Raw genomic sequence first — 18,268 nt, forward strand, 5'->3', positions numbered from 1 at the left:
TTGAGGAAAGCCAGGAGACAGGTAAGGCGGGAGCAGGTAGTGAGGTGGCCTCTAAGGTCCATCCTTTTTCATTTCTCTGTAGCCCATGTACCGTAGACCATTGTGAATATCTTTTCCTGAACTATGTTTTCAAATAAGCATCAGTCTCTAGCTCCCTCCTAAATTAGACTGTAAAACCTTTGAGGGCTAGAAGGCATCATCTCTTGCATTCCAAGAAGCACTTGACACAGGCTGTAGGTACTGTGTATGGCAAGTACCCAGAGAAGAATTCCTGGTTGGATAATTTTGCTCATGAGGCATCCATCTTTCTCCACACCATGAACACCCCGGAGACGGGAAACTCATACTCCACTTAACCCTTTAGAGTGGCTGAGTTAACAGACTAGTTTCAATCTTGCTATTCTTAGGGAATGAGTGGAGAGCAGCTATTCAATGAGGAGAAGAAAATGTGCCCATATCACACCTCTCTCCACTGAGATTCTATTGGTAGTAAGTCTATCCAACAAGTTGAAAGCATATGCCCATCAAACATTGTGGACGTTAGAACATTAAGAAGGTCAAATTGGTGACTTCAAAGAATGGAACACTATCAAGGATTTCTGTTTATCTAAAGTACTTCCAATAATGAGAGAATCACATTAATTTATGTCTATTATGTGTGTAGACTTCACAGACAACTAGTAACAGCAGTTCAGTGAGTTCCTTGTCACAGTCAGTTAGAAGTTTAATAATACATGTCTGTCTCTCCATCCATCCATCTGTCCATCCATCCATCCATCCATCCATCCATCCATCCATCCAACAAATGTATAATGAATACATACTTTGGGCTGAACAGTATGAAAGTTCAGTGGAGGATTATGAACTTCAGAAGCTCACAGGTTAACTGGGTAACTGATAGAAGAACTGATCTCATCATATAGTATTCTGTGTTAAATTCTTTAGTGGCAAAAGCAAAGTTCAATGAACTTCAGCAGGAAATGGTAGCTTATTTCTTGAAAAGCTATGAGGCCTTCCTTAGGCAGGTGCCTTTTATGTGTGTGTGTGTGTGTTTCCTTCTCATGCCCCCCACAGTGAGGCAGCTAATTTTCCTCTGCTCTTTTCCCGTTCTACCTGCTTACAGCAATACAGCAATATCTTTTTTCTTATAATGATTTATGGTCTGCTCTGCCTGACACAGACTCGCCAACGGCAGAGGTACGTCATGATCATTGGTATAAAAAGCTAGCAGACTTAGGAAGAGTGACTCTTGGGAGATAAGTTGAAAATTTTCAGGCCAAGTAAGATAAGACATCCAAAGACACATGAGCTTGTGAGAAGTTATGGGGCAGCAAAGCACACTGTGTGTTAGGAAGGTGGTGAGTGGGCTTACACGACTGAGGAGGCGGGTCCTCTTGTGGGGAGGAGAAGCTGACTTAGGAGTAATGCAGGACATGTTGATGGATTCATCAGAAGCAACCACATGAAAACATATGGCCAACAGGCAAAAACACTTGAAAACCTGCTCACAATATGTGGTACAGCATCCTCAGGCCCCACTCCATCCTGAGCATCACTTATTCCATCTATGTTCTGTCTGCTTCCTTTTCTAGGTTCACAAGGCAAATTTGAATTCTAGTCTTAACTATGTCCAATTTAGATCACTTAAGTTGCAGACAAAGTTCCTTATTTGAACAATCCAACTTTATACACTTTCTAAATGATTCCGTGAGAAGTTAGATGTTTTCCCAGTCACTCATTCTTCTTAGTGACTGCATTCAGGAACCATCCATCTAGTTTCTGGGCCAGAAATCTTGACTTCATCTTCTTTTCTTTTCTTATAGTGTTACTGCCAAAAGGAAGCTTGGCCTTAGTCTCCTGTTCTTATTCATACAGCCTAAGTTCAGGCAACTTTTATCTCTCCTACTATTGCAAGAACTACTAATGAACCGGTCTCCTGACTTGTGCCCTCCTTTCCCTCTTCCGTCTCCATCTCTAGATAGACATATCAATCAATCCGGCAACTGCAGTGATATCTCTAAATCAAAAACTTGGGATCAAACATGAATATCATAAAACTTATTTTAATCATTTTCAGAGCACAATTCAGTAGCACTGAATTCATTCATGGGTTGACCAGGCATCACCAATGCGCTGAACTATGAACTCTCCAGAGTAACTCCTCAGACTCTGGCAGTCACAGTTTGACTCTCTCTGCATGAGTTTAAATTCTTTACACATAATAAAAGTGAAATAATGTAATACTTGTCTTTTTGTGGCTGGATTATTTCATTTAGCACAGTGTGCTCAAGGGTGGCCTTGAGAATGGGTCAGAATTTCCTCTCTTTTAGAGACTGAACAATAGTTGATTATATATATATACCGTGTTGTGCCTGGCCTTTCACGCAGCAATGCAGCCACAGAAATATTTAAACCATCACTCATAACTTCACAGAAATGTTTCTTATTGCTCTTATGATTTCAGGGCCTCAGTTGATGCTATAGCATTCATCCTTTGTTCTTCTCACATGGGTTTCCACTGATGTTGCCACAGACTTTGCCATGGCTGGGACTCAGGCTCTTCTTCGGTTTATAGTTTTGCCCCCAGGATAAGTCCAACTTGAACTTCAGACTTGGCTTCAAATGGTATCTTCCTCACCCCACCCTCTTTTTTGTGAAACATGCCAAATTTATTTCTACCAGTATACCGGCAAAGTACCCAGAGGTTGGCATACTTGGGCACTCAAGAGACTTTTGTTGCTGCAAATGATGGAGTGGAAAGTATGTGGAGTCGTGGGTGCCGTGGGACTCGACAGAGGGACCTGTGGGAAGGACTAAATCCAGGTCACAGCACCCGTGAAGAGGCAGTCCTGCACAGTACACTGGCCATGGACTCCGTGTGTGGCCATAACACACAGGCTTGCTCACTTTGCACACAGGGCAGAAGACATGCTGGGTGACGACTTGTATTCTCCAGGTCCCAAAACCTTGTAGGTGTTTCAGGACTCTTAGGGCCATCTTAATAATTTCCTAACTAGTAAAAGGTGCTCACACTTTTTCCTGCTTCCATTTTTTACCCGGTTTCCTCTTCCTCTCCTGTCACCCTGGACTTGGAAATAAATCCATATGTTTAGGTCATTTCAACTCACAAGAGACTTTATTCTGTGAAGTATGTGGTTTGTAAAAGGCTCAATGGGCTATTCTGGATCAAATAACTCTGTTTTCTTTAGCCATTTAAAATAGTCTATTTTCATTTTTTTTCAGCCACCGCCTCATGAAAGGACCTAAGAATATCCTCAACTTAGTGTTAGATCCCGTAATTACATTTTCCCATTTTGAAAGCAGTTATGCAGTCCTTACAATAGAGTCAGCCCGGCTAAAAATAAACCCCAGGCAGTTCATATTAACTGTGTAATAATAACCGGCAACACGGAGGCCCGGTGTCCAAATATGAGGAAAACAGGAAGTTCGTTACACAAGCTGTTCTTTCCTGATAGATCTGAATTCTTAAAGCCTTAACTCAAAAATAATCCCTTCAGGTTATAAATAAAATCGGAGGATCTTCTCTTCTCTCTAGCTTTAATGGAGATGATAACGTCGCGGCTAAATAAATCCTCTGTTATGGATAGGTTGGCGAGCCAGAACACCGGGCTTTGTGGAGGAAGGAGTCACCGTGGGGAGACCCTTGTCCTCACCCCTGGGTGCTGGAGGCGTCTGTCCCAGGCTTTCCTCTTTTCTTAACCCGGGAACAAGTTGCCAAGGGGATGCTGCTGTACTCGCATACGATGGCAGGGAAACGGAGCGCCTTCAGGTGTAGAGAGGATTCTTAATTTTCTCTGAGGAGAAAATACCCCCTAGAGAACAAACACAATTCCGAACGCCTGTCAAATATCATCCTGCCTCTTCAGGGTCACAGTGAGGTCCCAAGGTATGCAAGTCCCTCCCCTTAGACCGCTTCTCTTCTTCAGTGAGTGCCATTGGTTGCCAGGATTCACGTGTGGTGAGCCTGGAGGGAGATTGTCTCCAAGGCAGCCAGAGCAGCCCCTCTTCCTGTAGACAACTCCCAGCCCTCCAGGGTGCCATGACTCGGTGGGGAGGAACTTGGGACCCTGCCATCCACCTCCTCCATGGGAACCTTTCCCGGCCTAATGCCACGGCCCGAGTGGCCAGGACAGGCATTCCAGCTTCTCTTCATTTCCTGTCACACAATAGGGACCAGGTTGGAAAGTCTACCCAAGGCTCGCCTACGGGATGGGGTTCAAGTGGGGGAAAGGAATAACGGAAACGTGACCACAGTGGACGGGGAGATGCATATGCTGACCCGACTCAGTGGGTGCTGCTGTTTGCCCTCTCCCAGGGCTGGACCAGCTGAAGCAGTTTCAGGCTTGCACAGCAGCCTGGTTACAGGGAGGCTCACCTCTCAGTGGTCCCAGCTGGACACTTGCGTGGGGGCTTGCGCTCCTCTTTTCGGGAGCGTGACCTTCCTTTGCTACTCGGGTCCAGGAACAGATTCATGGAGGGGTATTCTTCCTGTTTGTGGAGTAATGGCCCTCATGGGTCATGACACCTGAAACTTGTGTCCTTTAACAGGGTGACAGTAGCAACTGGGTGCTGTGGATTTTATATACTTGAATACTCTCATGCTTCCGTATCTATGCATCTATCTGCTTATCTCTCCCCATTAACCCTTTAGGATGTATCCTAGTTTCCGAATTGAGGGTTTGATATTTCTTCATTTTCTGAATCCTGACATTTTCAGAAACGGGAGCTGATTTGACCTTCAAGTGACCCCAACCCTGACCTTTTCTACCACCAAGCAAACCCATATTGAGGGGTGGTGGAGACTTCTGGGAGAGGAGGGACGAAGAAGACAAACTTGTGATCCCTCGAACTCTCGCAGGCAGCTTGTTAGAAGCGCCACAGAATGCCCTGCATCTCTGCCCATGCCCAGGTTCTTGGCTCAGAGAGTCAGGGACTAGTCTTTGGAAAACACTGTGACAGATTGTAGAGGGAACTGTCGAGGGGTAGGGTTGGGGGGGGAGTCAAAGAGGGAAAGAAATCCCCTTTGGGAAACAATAAAGATTCTCTCTGGGATCAGCGAGGAGTCTGTCTGTCATGGGGAAGATTACCCCACTAGGATCATTACAGAACAAAGGGAGAGAGCAGAAGGTGGCAGGGGAATCGCTTCCCATTCGAAGGAGCAGACTGTGCAGTGAGCAGCTTTGCCAGGGGCTGTAGGAGAGAGATGGCTTCTGGGGACCTCACTGTGGGAGATCACAGAGCTGAACACCACTAAGTGGAAGATCTGGGAGGCCTGGTGGAGGAAGCAGCCCACACTTCCATCCCCTTCAGTAACGGCAATCACGCTAGAACTCAGCCTGCAGCCTGCTTGCTGGCACGTGCGTAGTGAAGGCAGACTTCTAGAAATCTCTCTCTCTCTCTCTCTCTCTCTCTCTCTCTCTCTCTCTCTCTCTGTAACAAGGAAGAAATACTAACATTCTTAGAGAATGGAGGAGCTATCCTAAGTATGTGGGAAGGAGTGTTTTGCTAGATTTCAGAGCTACGTGGAGTGTAGCGTCTCCCTAATAGTCAGTTCTGTCTGCTGTTCTCAGTCCGGCTGTCGGAAGGGGAGTTCTGTATCATAAAGATGTAGGGAGATGCCCGTTTGCTTCATTTCCATGGCCCACTGATAGCTCACAGTACTACAAATCCAGTGCTCTCCTGTGCCTGTGTGTGTGTGTGTGTGTGTGTGTGTGTGTATTCCAATACCTGTCACAAAGCCTTTCCTATAGGTGCTGAAACATGTCTGTTTTGTATATGACTGAACAGTTATCGGGCTTCCTTTGGTTCTAAATATCAATGGTTTCTGTTACATAAAATTTTCTTAACTTTAAATTCTACTTCTTGAGTTTTCACTAATGATAGCAACCGTGTTCCATATTTTGGAGATTTCTGCCTAGCAACTTGACTGGGAGCCATTTGAGTGAGCAGCACACTCCTCAAGCTTTCTGGATTGCGAAGCTCTATTGTTTCTTGATTTCCACATATTATCCGTGGGGCTTTTTTCTTTTTCTCTTTAACAGAGGCAACATTTAAAGGGAGGGAAGTCATAACAGCTCCATTTCTATTTTGCTTTTGTTATATCTGTCCCAGGTGATGGTTCCCAAGGTATATATTTAAAAACACACACACACACACACACAAATAAATACTGTTTGCAGAACTTGCGCCTGTGTGTTTTATATCAAGAGACTCAAAAGATAGCTTGTTGGAACATGACAATGGTTTTAAGAATTATTAGTACACATTACTTAAGCATAGTGGGTTTAGCATGGCATTTCCATATATGTACATGATGCGCTTAAATTATATTCAACCCCCAATACCCTCTCTTCACCCAATGTTCTTAATGCCTAGTGTATGTTGGACCTGTTTTATGTTCTGGGGATTCAGGAGTATCTAGAGCGATGCCCCTGTTCTTAGGGGACTTATGTTCTCATGGCGGGAAAAGACAGATTATGGAGGAGTGACACACAATTCGTGTGTGTGCCACCTTACACAGGTTGCAGAAGCGCTCTACAGTAAATGACCTTTAAACACAGACTTCAAAGGCAGGTACAAGCCACGTGCATCCACAAGAAGAGCTTTTCCGGGGGAGGCAACTCAGGTACCAAGATGTTGACATGGACAACTGCCTTGAGGAATGTCAAGGTGGCCATGAGAGTGGAGTGGAATGGATTCCAGGGAGAGGGTAGGTCACGCAGGTTCCTCTAGCCACAGGGAAGGCCTTAAATATTTGTTTACGAACATTTGTCTTATGTATTATAATATTATATGTCTTATATGTTTTAAGCGTACCACATGCAGTGTCCCTTGGGTGCAGTAAAGGACGTAGAATTCTGAACTCCTGGGTGGGAGAGACTGCATGACCATTACGGATGGAGGGAGTGCTGGCCTTAGGGGAGGGAAGTGGGGTGGCCACTGGGAAGGAGAGAGGCGATGACGTGGTGTCTGGTGACGAAGAGCTTCAGCCTGAGGAAGAAATTATTCCCACAGTGAGACAGTAGACTGGCGCTTTTACAGCCGTTCTGGATACTGGTCGCATTCTTGGGAATGTCTCGGGCAGTGTAAATTCCAGGAACTGCTAGGAGCTATGGCCTCCATTGCCTGTGAGTAAGTCTCACAAACTCAGTCCGAGCAGCTGGAGGAAGGGCTTGTCTAACAACTGTAGTTCTGATAACAGCATTACAGGACCTAAGGATGGAAGCCAAGACTCACTAGTCCAGAATAGGGATGGAATTAGCTTAGACGAGAACATAGCAGGGGTTGAGAAAGGCTTTCATTATGGATGTACTTTGAAGGCAAAAATACACAGGATTTCAAATGGATCACCCACAGAATGGGGAGGAGAATGGGGATAACTCATTAGCCTTGTCATTTATTGGTACTGAGAAGACTGTGGGAGGGGCATATTTAGGAAGGGGTTGGCAGTTAGAAGGACTGTTTGAAACGTAAATTGGAAATAACTTTGTCAATGCTGAAATAACGACCTCAAGTAGGCATTTGGAGGTGAGTGTCTGAAGTTGTGAACGTTGGTCCTAGTTCTTAGACTACCCTGTACGAAGTGAATATTGGACAATGGAGGTCAGTAAGTCTCCTGGCCACTTACAGCATCATTTCTAAGTAAAGGACTCAACAGGTGGTTTTTGAGTAGCCTACTATCTGCTATAAAACTTTGGAAATAGCGTGGGTTCACCAAGACTTCCTTCATGTTGGTTGTTGAGTCCAGGTTCTGCGGTCTTCATGTGCCTTGATTTTATACTGTGTTGGTTAAACTTATTTCTCCTGGGGCTGGAGAGATGGCTCTGAAGTGAGGAGCAAATGCTACTTTTGCAGAGAGCTAGCATTCAGTTCCTACACTTACACCAGGCAGCACTCACAACCACCTGTAACTCTAGCTCCCGGGGATCCCACACCCTATCCAACAATTCCTGGCCTCTTTGGGTGCCCATGCTTATGTGTCCATACCTGTACGGAGATACATACACATAAAGAAAATTAAACGTTAAAATATTTTTACAAAAATTATGTTTATGTGTTCTGCCCACACATCTGTATGTGTATCACATGCATGCGGTGCTCACAGAGGCCAGAAACACATGTGTGTGGTGCCTACAGAGGGCAGGAGAGAGTTAGATCCCCCTGGAGCTGGGATTGCAGAGGGTTGTACCTTGCTATGTAGGTTCTGGGAACAAAACAGAGGTTCACCTACAAGAATAGTAATTTCTCATAACCATGGAGCCACGTCTCCAACCCCAATAAAATCAGTGTTAAAAATATATATATCACACATTGCTCTACAAAATAAAGAGACATAGGTCAGAAAACAGGTTAGTTTTTTTTTTAAACCTGTTAATTGAATTGTTAGCCATATTTGAAATCAGAAACCTAAATGGGCATTTAGAAAATCTATTGTCCATTCTGAAGATGTCATAGCCTCAGGAAAAAGCAGTTAATATTCTGGATGCTATAGGCCAGGACTTAGAGAGAAGGCAGTAAACTCAAACTCATGATCTGAAATTCAAGGGGGATGGAAGCAAAGCCCACGAAAGACCCCTCCCCCCTTTCACAGCTTGCAAGCGATATCCTTGCAGCAAGGAATAGAATTAGCAATTTTTAAAAGACAACTTTTATTTTCCATTAAGCTGGCTGCAGCATTAAGACTGCAGGCTTCGCAGGCAGCCATCTGCCTTGGTCAGAATGCTGGCGCCGCCGTTTGTTAGCTGCGTGCTCTTGACTGAGCTTCTGAAAATCTGCTCCATTTTCCTTACCTGTGAGACAAGGGATGGCTCCAGAGTGGAAAGCCGCAGCTAATGCTGTTAGAACTAGAAAACTAAGTTAAGACAGGTACTTGGAGCAGTTCCTGGCTGAGTGGGCACTGGTTGCTCCAAAATTAAAGATAAGATAAGATAAAGCAGGGCTGAGGCGATGGCTCCATCAGGAAAGTGCCCGCTGCATAGGCTTGGTGAATTGAGTTTGAGCCCCCGTATATAAGGAACACCAGGGATGGCGACATACACCCTGTCATCCCAGCACAGGGGACGTGGAGACATGAGGATGGTTGGGGGTCTTTGACTAACTGATGAACCGCTGAGAGACCCTGCTCGAGAAAAGGAGGTGGGGAAGATTGTGAATGACACATGACACCAACTTCTGGCTTCAGTATGCAGATGTGTACAGGCAACCCCTCCCCCTCAACCATCACACACAGATGGGGCAATCCTCGGGCACAATGGTAGGAGTGAGTGGTCAACACCCAAATCTTCTGTTTTACTTTTAGGATTTTACAATCAATTCTGGGTGTGCCTATAATTTTAAAAGTGCTGAAAACGGTGACGGGCGTAGAGCCACGCCAAGGGCAGAGTGTGCCGAAGACCGGGAGAGAGAATGTGTCTTATTCCTTACTACGCAGGTCTAGAGGATGAAATAAAGCTTGACAACTGGAGTTCCTGTCATCACCAGAGCTAGGAGCACAGCAATGGAGTCAGGGAGGATAGATGAGGAGGAGCTTGATTCTCTGCCGTGGGCATGCTCACTGTCCTGGAGCTACAGGTGAGCCTGATCCTCAGTCTTACCTTCATCATCTGAAATCAGAGTTCAGTTCAGATGTGCTCTAGAGTCAAAAGTGGGTCTCTGCGTGCAATGCCTATTCCTGGAAACGAGGCCCTGAGACATGACACAGAAGACAGTCAGGTATGAGAATGCTTACATTGGTTTTGATTGGGATTCAGCCTGAATCATACCAAAGATCTCTTTGCTTTCATTTTTTTAAAATGTTATTTAAATATTTTTTTTCATTTCTTTTGCATACAGACTGCAGTTTCTCCTCCCTCCTCCCCTCCCAGTCTGTTCCTCCCGATGCACCCCAGCTTCTCATTTACCCACTCCCTATCCACTCTTCCCAGCCCCCATTCAGCAAAAGGCGGGCTTCTCATGGGCTAGAACAGAGCTTGCCACATCAAGTTGAGGTAGAAACAAGCTCCTCCCCTTGTGTCTAGCTGGGCAAGGTAATTCAGCATGGGGAACAGGTTCCCCAAAACCAACTAAGTGCCAGAACAGGTCCTGACCTCACTGCCAGGAGCCTTACAAAAAGAACAAGCTACACAACTGTCACACACATGCATAGGGCCTAGTTTGGTCCCATGGAGGCTCCCTGACTGTTGGTCCAGAGTCCATGAGCTCCCACGAGACCAGGTCAGTTATCTTTGTGGGTTCCCCTGTCATGACTCCCCTGGATTATACAATCTCTCCTCCTTTTCTTCAGCAAGACTCCCAGAGCTCAGCCCAGTGCTTGGCTGTGGGATCTCTGCATCTGTTTCCATCAGTTACTAGATAGACTCTCTGATGACAGTCAGGGTAGTCACCAACAAATATCTCTTTCAATCTAAGACTCTAGGGACTGTCTTAAGTATTGTAACTGGCCTTTTTAATCCTCATTCCTACCCACTAGCCTCATCTCCTCAGTGGAGAGCCTTAGATTTAAATATTTACATAAGAACTCCAGACGAAGGTGTGATTTCCATTCTGCAGTAATTCCCAGGCACATAAAACTCAGGGCCCTAAGCGACCTCCTGGGAAAACTCAGGGCACCATTTCCTACTGTGTCTAAACTATCACAGCAGAATTTCTAGATGACCACGTTATCACCACCACCCTTACTCTGTGTTGCAGATGGGAAAAAATGAAAAGTACCAGGGTCACTGCCTCCGTGGGAGCAGGTGTCAGGCTTCATGGCTGTGTCCTGCGAGCTGGTGTCCAGGCAAGGTCAGGACGTTCAGGTAGTAGAGGGATGGCCTCAGAAGAGAGAACAGGAGGTGACTGAACACAGCAATGGTGGATTGGCTGGCAGCCCCGAGTCACAGAGCCACAGACAGAATGACAAAAAGATTCAAGGTGTTAGAGAAAAAAGTAACCATAAAGTTGCGTTGGTCAAAACAAAAAGATTTCAGCCATTTGTAGAAGCTGGAGGTACTGAGGAAGAATGACAGAGGGCCCAGGGACTGAAGGGTGCAGAACAATACCTCTGGGGAAGGTGAGTCTGCAAGAAGTGGCCTCTCAGAGAGAAGGGTCCTATAAGATCAAGCTGGGAGGCTTGGGCTAGGCAGAACCTTAGGGTTTAGTGCCCTCTGAGGAGAGCAATTGAAGTGTTACTGTTACCACAATATGGTTGCTTAGCTAACAGAGTGGCACTTGTTTAAGGATAGATTCAAATCATGTCTAAGGCTGGCTCTAGCTCACTGTCCATGTCTTACCACAAGCAGAGAAACCATACTGAACAGCACTATAGTTTTTTCTAGTGAATACTGTGGTCCAGAATTAGATTCTACAAGACACACCCATCTGAAAAAAAAATAGAATGATGACCCTAAAGCATCAAGATGCTTCCTTTTCTTTTTCTCTAAAGAATTAGTAATTTGTTTCTATATCTGAGAAGTCACAGTGTGTTCCTGTGACCAAAGCACGACAGACTTGCACCATGATTCCAAATGTTTCTCAAATCCAGGGACACTTGTCTCAACGTTGAGTTAGCACATTAAAAATGACTTCCTCGGCTGAGACCGTCTCTTTCATTTACAGGTGTCCCCCAGTAGCAGGCTGTGTGCCAGATTCTACCAGAAACAATGAGCCAAATCAGTTACTTCCATATGCCTAACCAACTTTAGCCTGGCACCAACGACACAATGCAATCACAAGATGAAGCACTTAGGTGAAAGTCAACTGCATTCCCCTCTTTGTAAAGTCTTCTGAGAGAGCAAAGTTTGGATCCATCCAGCCAAGGTCAAATTCAGAGTTGTCTTATTCTAGAAACAAATAGAAAAGTTTAAACAATGATCTGTATGGTTTGTACAAGTTATTATTTATTGAAAACCTAAGCAAGACCTCAGCATCACCCCTCTGGGTCTATGAACAGATGTATGGGTGGGTAGCATTCTCTCACAGCCTTCTTAAGTAGTTCTGCAACTGGCCATGTGGCTTTGGACCACTCTCTCACAAGGCAAAGCTCCCGTCCTTTTTTGAGAGTCTCCCTGACTCCTTCCACCCCATGTTCATTGTTTCTTCTGAAAAGGTCCTTGCCCTGTCATAGGATTTGACCAACTTTTCAAATTAGTAGACTGACTTTACCTCCAACCCAAGTCCGGGAGGTGCATGAAAGTCTGGTCTAAGCCAAGCTTTAAATGATCCAGAAGTTAGGACACAGTAGAGAGTTCAGGGAAGGCTTCTGTTTTAATCATTTATGTCTTCGGAGAAACCACCTGGAATCTAAGCTTTTGGATATGTAATTTATATACCTGGAAATAACCAGCATCCCCAAATTCAGTCCACTTTGATGACTGCCCATTGAGACACAGGACATTTTCATCAGCCTGCCTTGTCCCGCAGGCTCTCCATTCTTACCCCCAAATAACCACAGACCTATTTCCATCATTAGGAGTGAGTTTCGTCTGGTGTGAAGTTGTGTGTGTGTGAGTGTGTATGTGTGTAAACACACAGTATGTGCTCTTTTGCATCTTATGTCTTTCGTTGAGTATAGTTGTTTGGAGATGTAGTCATGTTGTATGGAGCATGAAAGTACCACTTAACAATAATTCATTCTGTCAGTGTTCACCTGGACTTTCCCAGTTCTCAAAACTACGATTACCTTTTTATATAAAACTTTATGTAAACATATCTGAATTTAAAGATTTGAACATTCCATGGTATAAAATTATAACCCACTGTTTAAAGTGTTAATAAATGCTGTTGATAAAAGCTTAGATTTCAAGTACCACCCACGTATGTCTCATGACAACAGCGGAGTTGCTGCGCCCAGGGCGGAAATGTTTAACACTCAAGAGGCACAGTAGGACGTAGCTGCAAAACCACGGCAGCCTGCTCTACAGAGCAGGTTTCATGCAGGCAAGGATATATAGCGGAATCTGTCCCAAGAAAGAAAAATCCAGGAAGAAAGACAGAAAGAATGAAGGAAGGAAGAAGGGAATAAGAAAGGAAAAAAGGAAGGAGGGAAGGAGGGAAGGAAGGAAGGAAGAAAGGAAGAAAGGAAGAAAGGAAGAAAGGAAGGAAAAATTTGTGAACAGTTTCCAAAGGAGTTAAGCCATTTTTAAACTCACTAACTGGCAGTGAATGAAAACTTGCATTGCTCTATATTCTGCTTAACATTTGCTGGTATTGATGTCTTTAAAAATTACAGTGTGTGTATGCGTGTATTTGCCCCATGTGTGCCTGCCTCTAATGGACACTGGTGTTTCAATTTGTGTCAGCTGACGACTGAACGTGCTCATGCTCCTTGGCCATTCGAGTTTCCTTTGTGAGCTGCCTGTTCAAGTCCTTTTTCTTATTTTAAAAACTGGGTCATCTCTTTATTATTGAATCATAGGATTTCTTTGTATGTTCTGGGCGCAACATATTTGTCACATATAAACACGTATAGTGATTCTTCCTCGCTGTGTGACTTGCTATTTATTTTCTTGATGTGTTGGATGAGCAAACATTGCGTGGTTTGAGTAAGTACAATTTATCCATGTTTTCTTCGTATGAGTCATCTATGTTCGACTCAGAAAACTTTTGCTCATTGCCAGGGGGCAAAGTACTCTTCTTTTAGACTTTTATGTTTTTTTTCCCCTTGTGACTTGATTGTATTATTCTCACATTGAACTTGATGGCCCATTTTAAATGGGTGCTGTATGTGTGTACAGCATGAGATGGGGTCCAAATCTTTCTGCCATTAAAAAAATATATACATCTAGAGAGTCCCAATCAGTTGCTGAAGAGATTTTCTTTTCTCTGCTGAGTTACAAAGTTGCTCCATTGTAGGTGTGTGGGTCTATTTCTGGACTCTCTATTCTGTACTTAACCACATCTTCTCAAAGTGTTAGCAATGGTTTTGAAACAGGAATGGATTGAGATTCCTATCTATACAGAGTTTTATGAGTTAGCGCTGTCTTATGCTAAACATTAAAAAGATGATTTTTTTTTAACAAAAATTATGTGTATGTGGGTATGTGCACAGGAGTGCAGGTTACCATGGAGCCCAGGAGGTGGCATAGGATTTCCTGGCGCTGGAGTTTCAGATAGTTGTGAGCCAGTCAATTTGAGTGCTAGAAACCAAGTTCAGGTCTTCTACAGGGGTAGTTAGCACCCTCAGCTTTGTCCCCGGCACCAGGAACCACTTTTTAAACCACTTTAAAAACTCATGTTATTGAACGCAAATTTATTTGATTCTCATGGAAGTCCTTGAGGGTAAGTGGCTAGCAAGAGCCAAAGTGTGTTGTGTGTTTTGGCTTTTACTTCCCCGAAGTAAGCAATGTCATGCACAAAAGAAGATGGAACCAGGGAAGCATTAGCTGGTTTGAGAATAGAAACAGAGGGAACAGTGAAGCCTGGAGAGGCATGGGTGTTGGCAGGGTTGGGAAAACCGTCTGCTCCAGATCCCAAATAAGCTGTTGCCTTCCTGCCCCAGCCTGTTATTTCAAATGGCTGTGTGGCAGCTGCCCTGGAAGTGGAAAAAGCCATCTTACATTTAATTCTTTGCAATTAATTAAAACAAAAATGCGAGTCCTTATCCTTTGTATGTGGTACCCACGCTCTCCTCCGGTGCTCTGGCTCGTGAGTTCTTGTCACAGTTTACGTCCTTGCCCTCTTCAGGAAGCACCCTGTCTCCTTGAATTCGGACCACTTGGCTCCTGCACATTGGTGATGGCTCAGGTGGAGCTGTGCCTGGTAGTCCGTCCAGGATCTTATCGATGAGAGGCTGGGGTAGATCTTTCCCAGTTTTTACATCCCTTGTGGAAACAGCCCCACCGTAGTGAATTATAACCACAATCTTCACTCTGTGTCCCAAAGTACTGTCTTATCTGCCTTGCAACCCCTTTACCACCTCCTGAGAATCTGTGTCTGTGTTGATTTCAACCCACCTGCTTCTATCCCTGCACCTCTCCTCAAAGGTATGACTTGGTATTCATTCCTGTTATCAATATGATGCATAGATTTTGGCAAAACAAAATTGTTGATTAATTGATGGAGAGAATGTCTTTGCCAATCTTTCCACTGGCAAATAATTCCCATCTTTCAAGACCAGAGCAATGTTGCTTCCTGGGAGAAAATGAAGTTTCACTTAGGAAGACTTGGTTGTTTTATCTATGCATCTACTTACTACTTTGTACATTTTTTTCCATAGACACAGCATTTGCTGGTTACAGATTTGTTGGAAGTGTTAATCAGTTGTTAATTGTTACAACATGTGGGGCATATAATTATAACAGCTTCTCAGATATACATTTATTTATTTATTCATCTTTTTATTTACGCTGTGTGTTTGTATGTGTGTGTGTGTGTTTATCAAGGTACACATGTGTCAGTCAGAGGATAACTTACAGAACTTGGTTCTCTTTCCATCATGTGGGTTCTTGGGATTGAACTCAGTAGGTCACGAGGATTTGTGAAAAACACCCTGTATAACTGAACCACCTTGCTGGCCCACAAAGTAGGTTTCTCAATCAAATAGCTGAGCGCCTTTGTTAGACGATCATAGTGTTCTCATTTGTTCAAATTTCAAGTACATAAAGAAGTGTATTTGTGATGCTTCACATAAGTGCATGTGTTTTGCCCTCTAAAGATGTAGACAGTTACAGAATTTGCTTAGGGCACACATCTGGGGCTGTGCCACCCTTGGTTAGCATGTACCATGCCAGACAGACCACAACAGTCCTTTTTCCTAGTGATATCAGACATGAATTCAGAGTCCTACTTCCCAAAACTCCATCAGTGGACCATCTTGGGATAAGGTTATTTTCTCCTCCCTCATCCTGAGAGAAGAAGTCTCAAGGTCGCCTTTGATGACCTTGCTGCTGGTACCTAAGAGAAGACTCTAATAGAGCTGCAGACACGCCACAGATTCCTGTCTCTCAGAACTTAATCCCATTTGCATTTTGGCTCTGATCAGATGGTGGAAACACAAACTCCAAACTGTCAATCAACTTGGGCTTCTTTTCCAACTTTTCATAAATATATTTCTTTTAAAATCGTTGAACATTCTTGAAACACTAAAACGGCACAACTGATTTTACGAAATTATCGCAATGTTTTTAATCCATATATTATAGTTCATAACCTAGAATTGTTCATAGCTAAAAATCCACAATGTACAAATGAATATACATGGGTGTAGATGCATATGTGTGTGTATAAATGTTGGCATTCTGAGATTTGAGGGAGAAAAGAGGGGAGATATTTACTGAAAATATATTTTTCATATTGTCCAGTTTTTACCTTTAAATATCAGTTGAAAACATTTTTAAAGTATATAGATCTCTGGCATGTCATTTATCTTCAAAACAGAAATTCAACCTAAGCAGTTATAAATCTGAGTTTCTTTCTGAATTAACCACGTTGGCATTACCCCAGTTACCTCCTTATGTTCGCATGGTTGCTTCCAGACTCTATGGAGAATTCTATGCCTCTGTAGTATCAAATTTGTTAAATGGCATATTTTTATATCAGTAATTTTTATAGCATATTGTTATTCCAGACTTTTACATGTCTCTAATTTATTCTTAACTTCAACACAGCAGTATTGATTTTTTTTTCTAAGTTTGATGGCATGAGCTTTCGGTTGTGATTTAGAGGCCCCCCCCAGCCCAATCAATAATTTCCACTTCTTTTTTTTTTGTCTGTTTGTTCTTTCTCAAATCTAGATGTTTGAGCAGGTGCAACAGTAAGCATCAGTGTTCCTTGTTTCGTTTTCTATTTCTCTTTGAGAAACATTTCAGTTATCTCTTGCAATGATTGAGATTAAGCATCTTGATGACTCCGAATTATCTAGGGCACTTCAGAGCCTAACAGTAAGGATAATTTTGTTTGCAAGTCAAATGGGACCTGCTTGAGTCTCTGTAAAGCACACCCCTCCTTCCTAGTCTCCCTCACAGAGTCAGTTTGTCATAGTCTTTTCTGAAGCCCTGAGTTCATTGTTTTACGAAGTGTGGTCATTGGGTTACATGACTGGCCTGGGAAGGAATCAGGGGCAGTGTCCCTGCAGGTGCTGTAGCTGTGGGTGCCCAGGATTAAGGTGGCAGGGACAAAGAAGGCTGCAGGGCTATCATAAGCGCTGCACAAAATAAGATTCCCAAGGATCCCAGCTGAGAGGATGATTTTGTCCTTAAATGCTTCATAGTTGACACCAGCTGTCCCAAGTAAATGTTCCTACCTGAGTTATTTAGGCCCTGCTTCAAATCGTATGGATGGAGACCTGCTCAGAGCATCAGATATTCTGTTTTAATTGTACCATTTAATTTTTGGCACAGAATTATGGCCATATTAATGGAAATGAAAATGAAGAAGAAAAATTAAACTGAAAATCAAGTCTTTTCTATTTTCTCTTGCTACAACTTATGAGGCACTGTAATCATAGACTTTGTAATTTTCTATTCTAGTTTATACATGTTTTAACGTTTTTTGAGAGAGGTTCTTGCCATGTAGCCCAGGATGAGTTCAGTCACGACCCTGCTGCTTCAGTGTTCTGAGTGCTGGTGATCATGCATCACCACCTCTGGCTTTTCTATCCTAATTTTTAAATAGCTTATGGAAATCACGCTTTTGTTGCTGCAGACTATTTGTAAGACCAACTTTATATGTCACGTGTTTTCAAATACCAATAGATATTCTTTGAGAGAAATCGGTTTCTTAAATATTGGATATATATAAAATTTGCTAAATTTTCCACAAGTTACAAAGAGCTACCAACACCAATACCCAGTATATTTGCCATCCAGTTGGAAAGAAAGATCATCCCTGTTTTTAAGGGGCCCTGTGTACTTTTCCTAGCTCATCCTCTTGCTTCATCCGCAGGCTACTTAGTCACTATTCTGTTTTGTGATTTATTATGGTGTATTAGTCAGGGTTCTCTGGAGGAACAGAATGTACATCAAGAACATACACACACATGCAAACACATCCACATACAGATTATATATATAAAGGGGATTTGTTAGAGTGGCTTACAGGCTATGGTCCAGTTAGCCCAACAATGACTGACTGCCAATGGAAGGTCCAGAAATCCAGTAGCAGTTCCGTCCACAAAGCTGAATGTCTCAGCTGGTCTTCAGCATGTGCCAGAATCTCTAATGCCAATGATGAAATGAACTTGCCAGCAAGAGTGAGAGCAAGCTGAAAAAGAGAGAAAGCTTCCTTCTTCCATGTCCTTTATATGGATTCCCAGCAAAAGGTGTGGCCGAAA

This window comes from Alexandromys fortis, unplaced genomic scaffold, assembly GCF_014885135.2.
Source record: "Alexandromys fortis isolate MF-2015 unplaced genomic scaffold, M_Fortis_MF-2015_v1.1 scaffold_92, whole genome shotgun sequence".
Classification (NCBI taxonomy): Eukaryota; Metazoa; Chordata; class Mammalia; order Rodentia; family Cricetidae; genus Alexandromys; species Alexandromys fortis.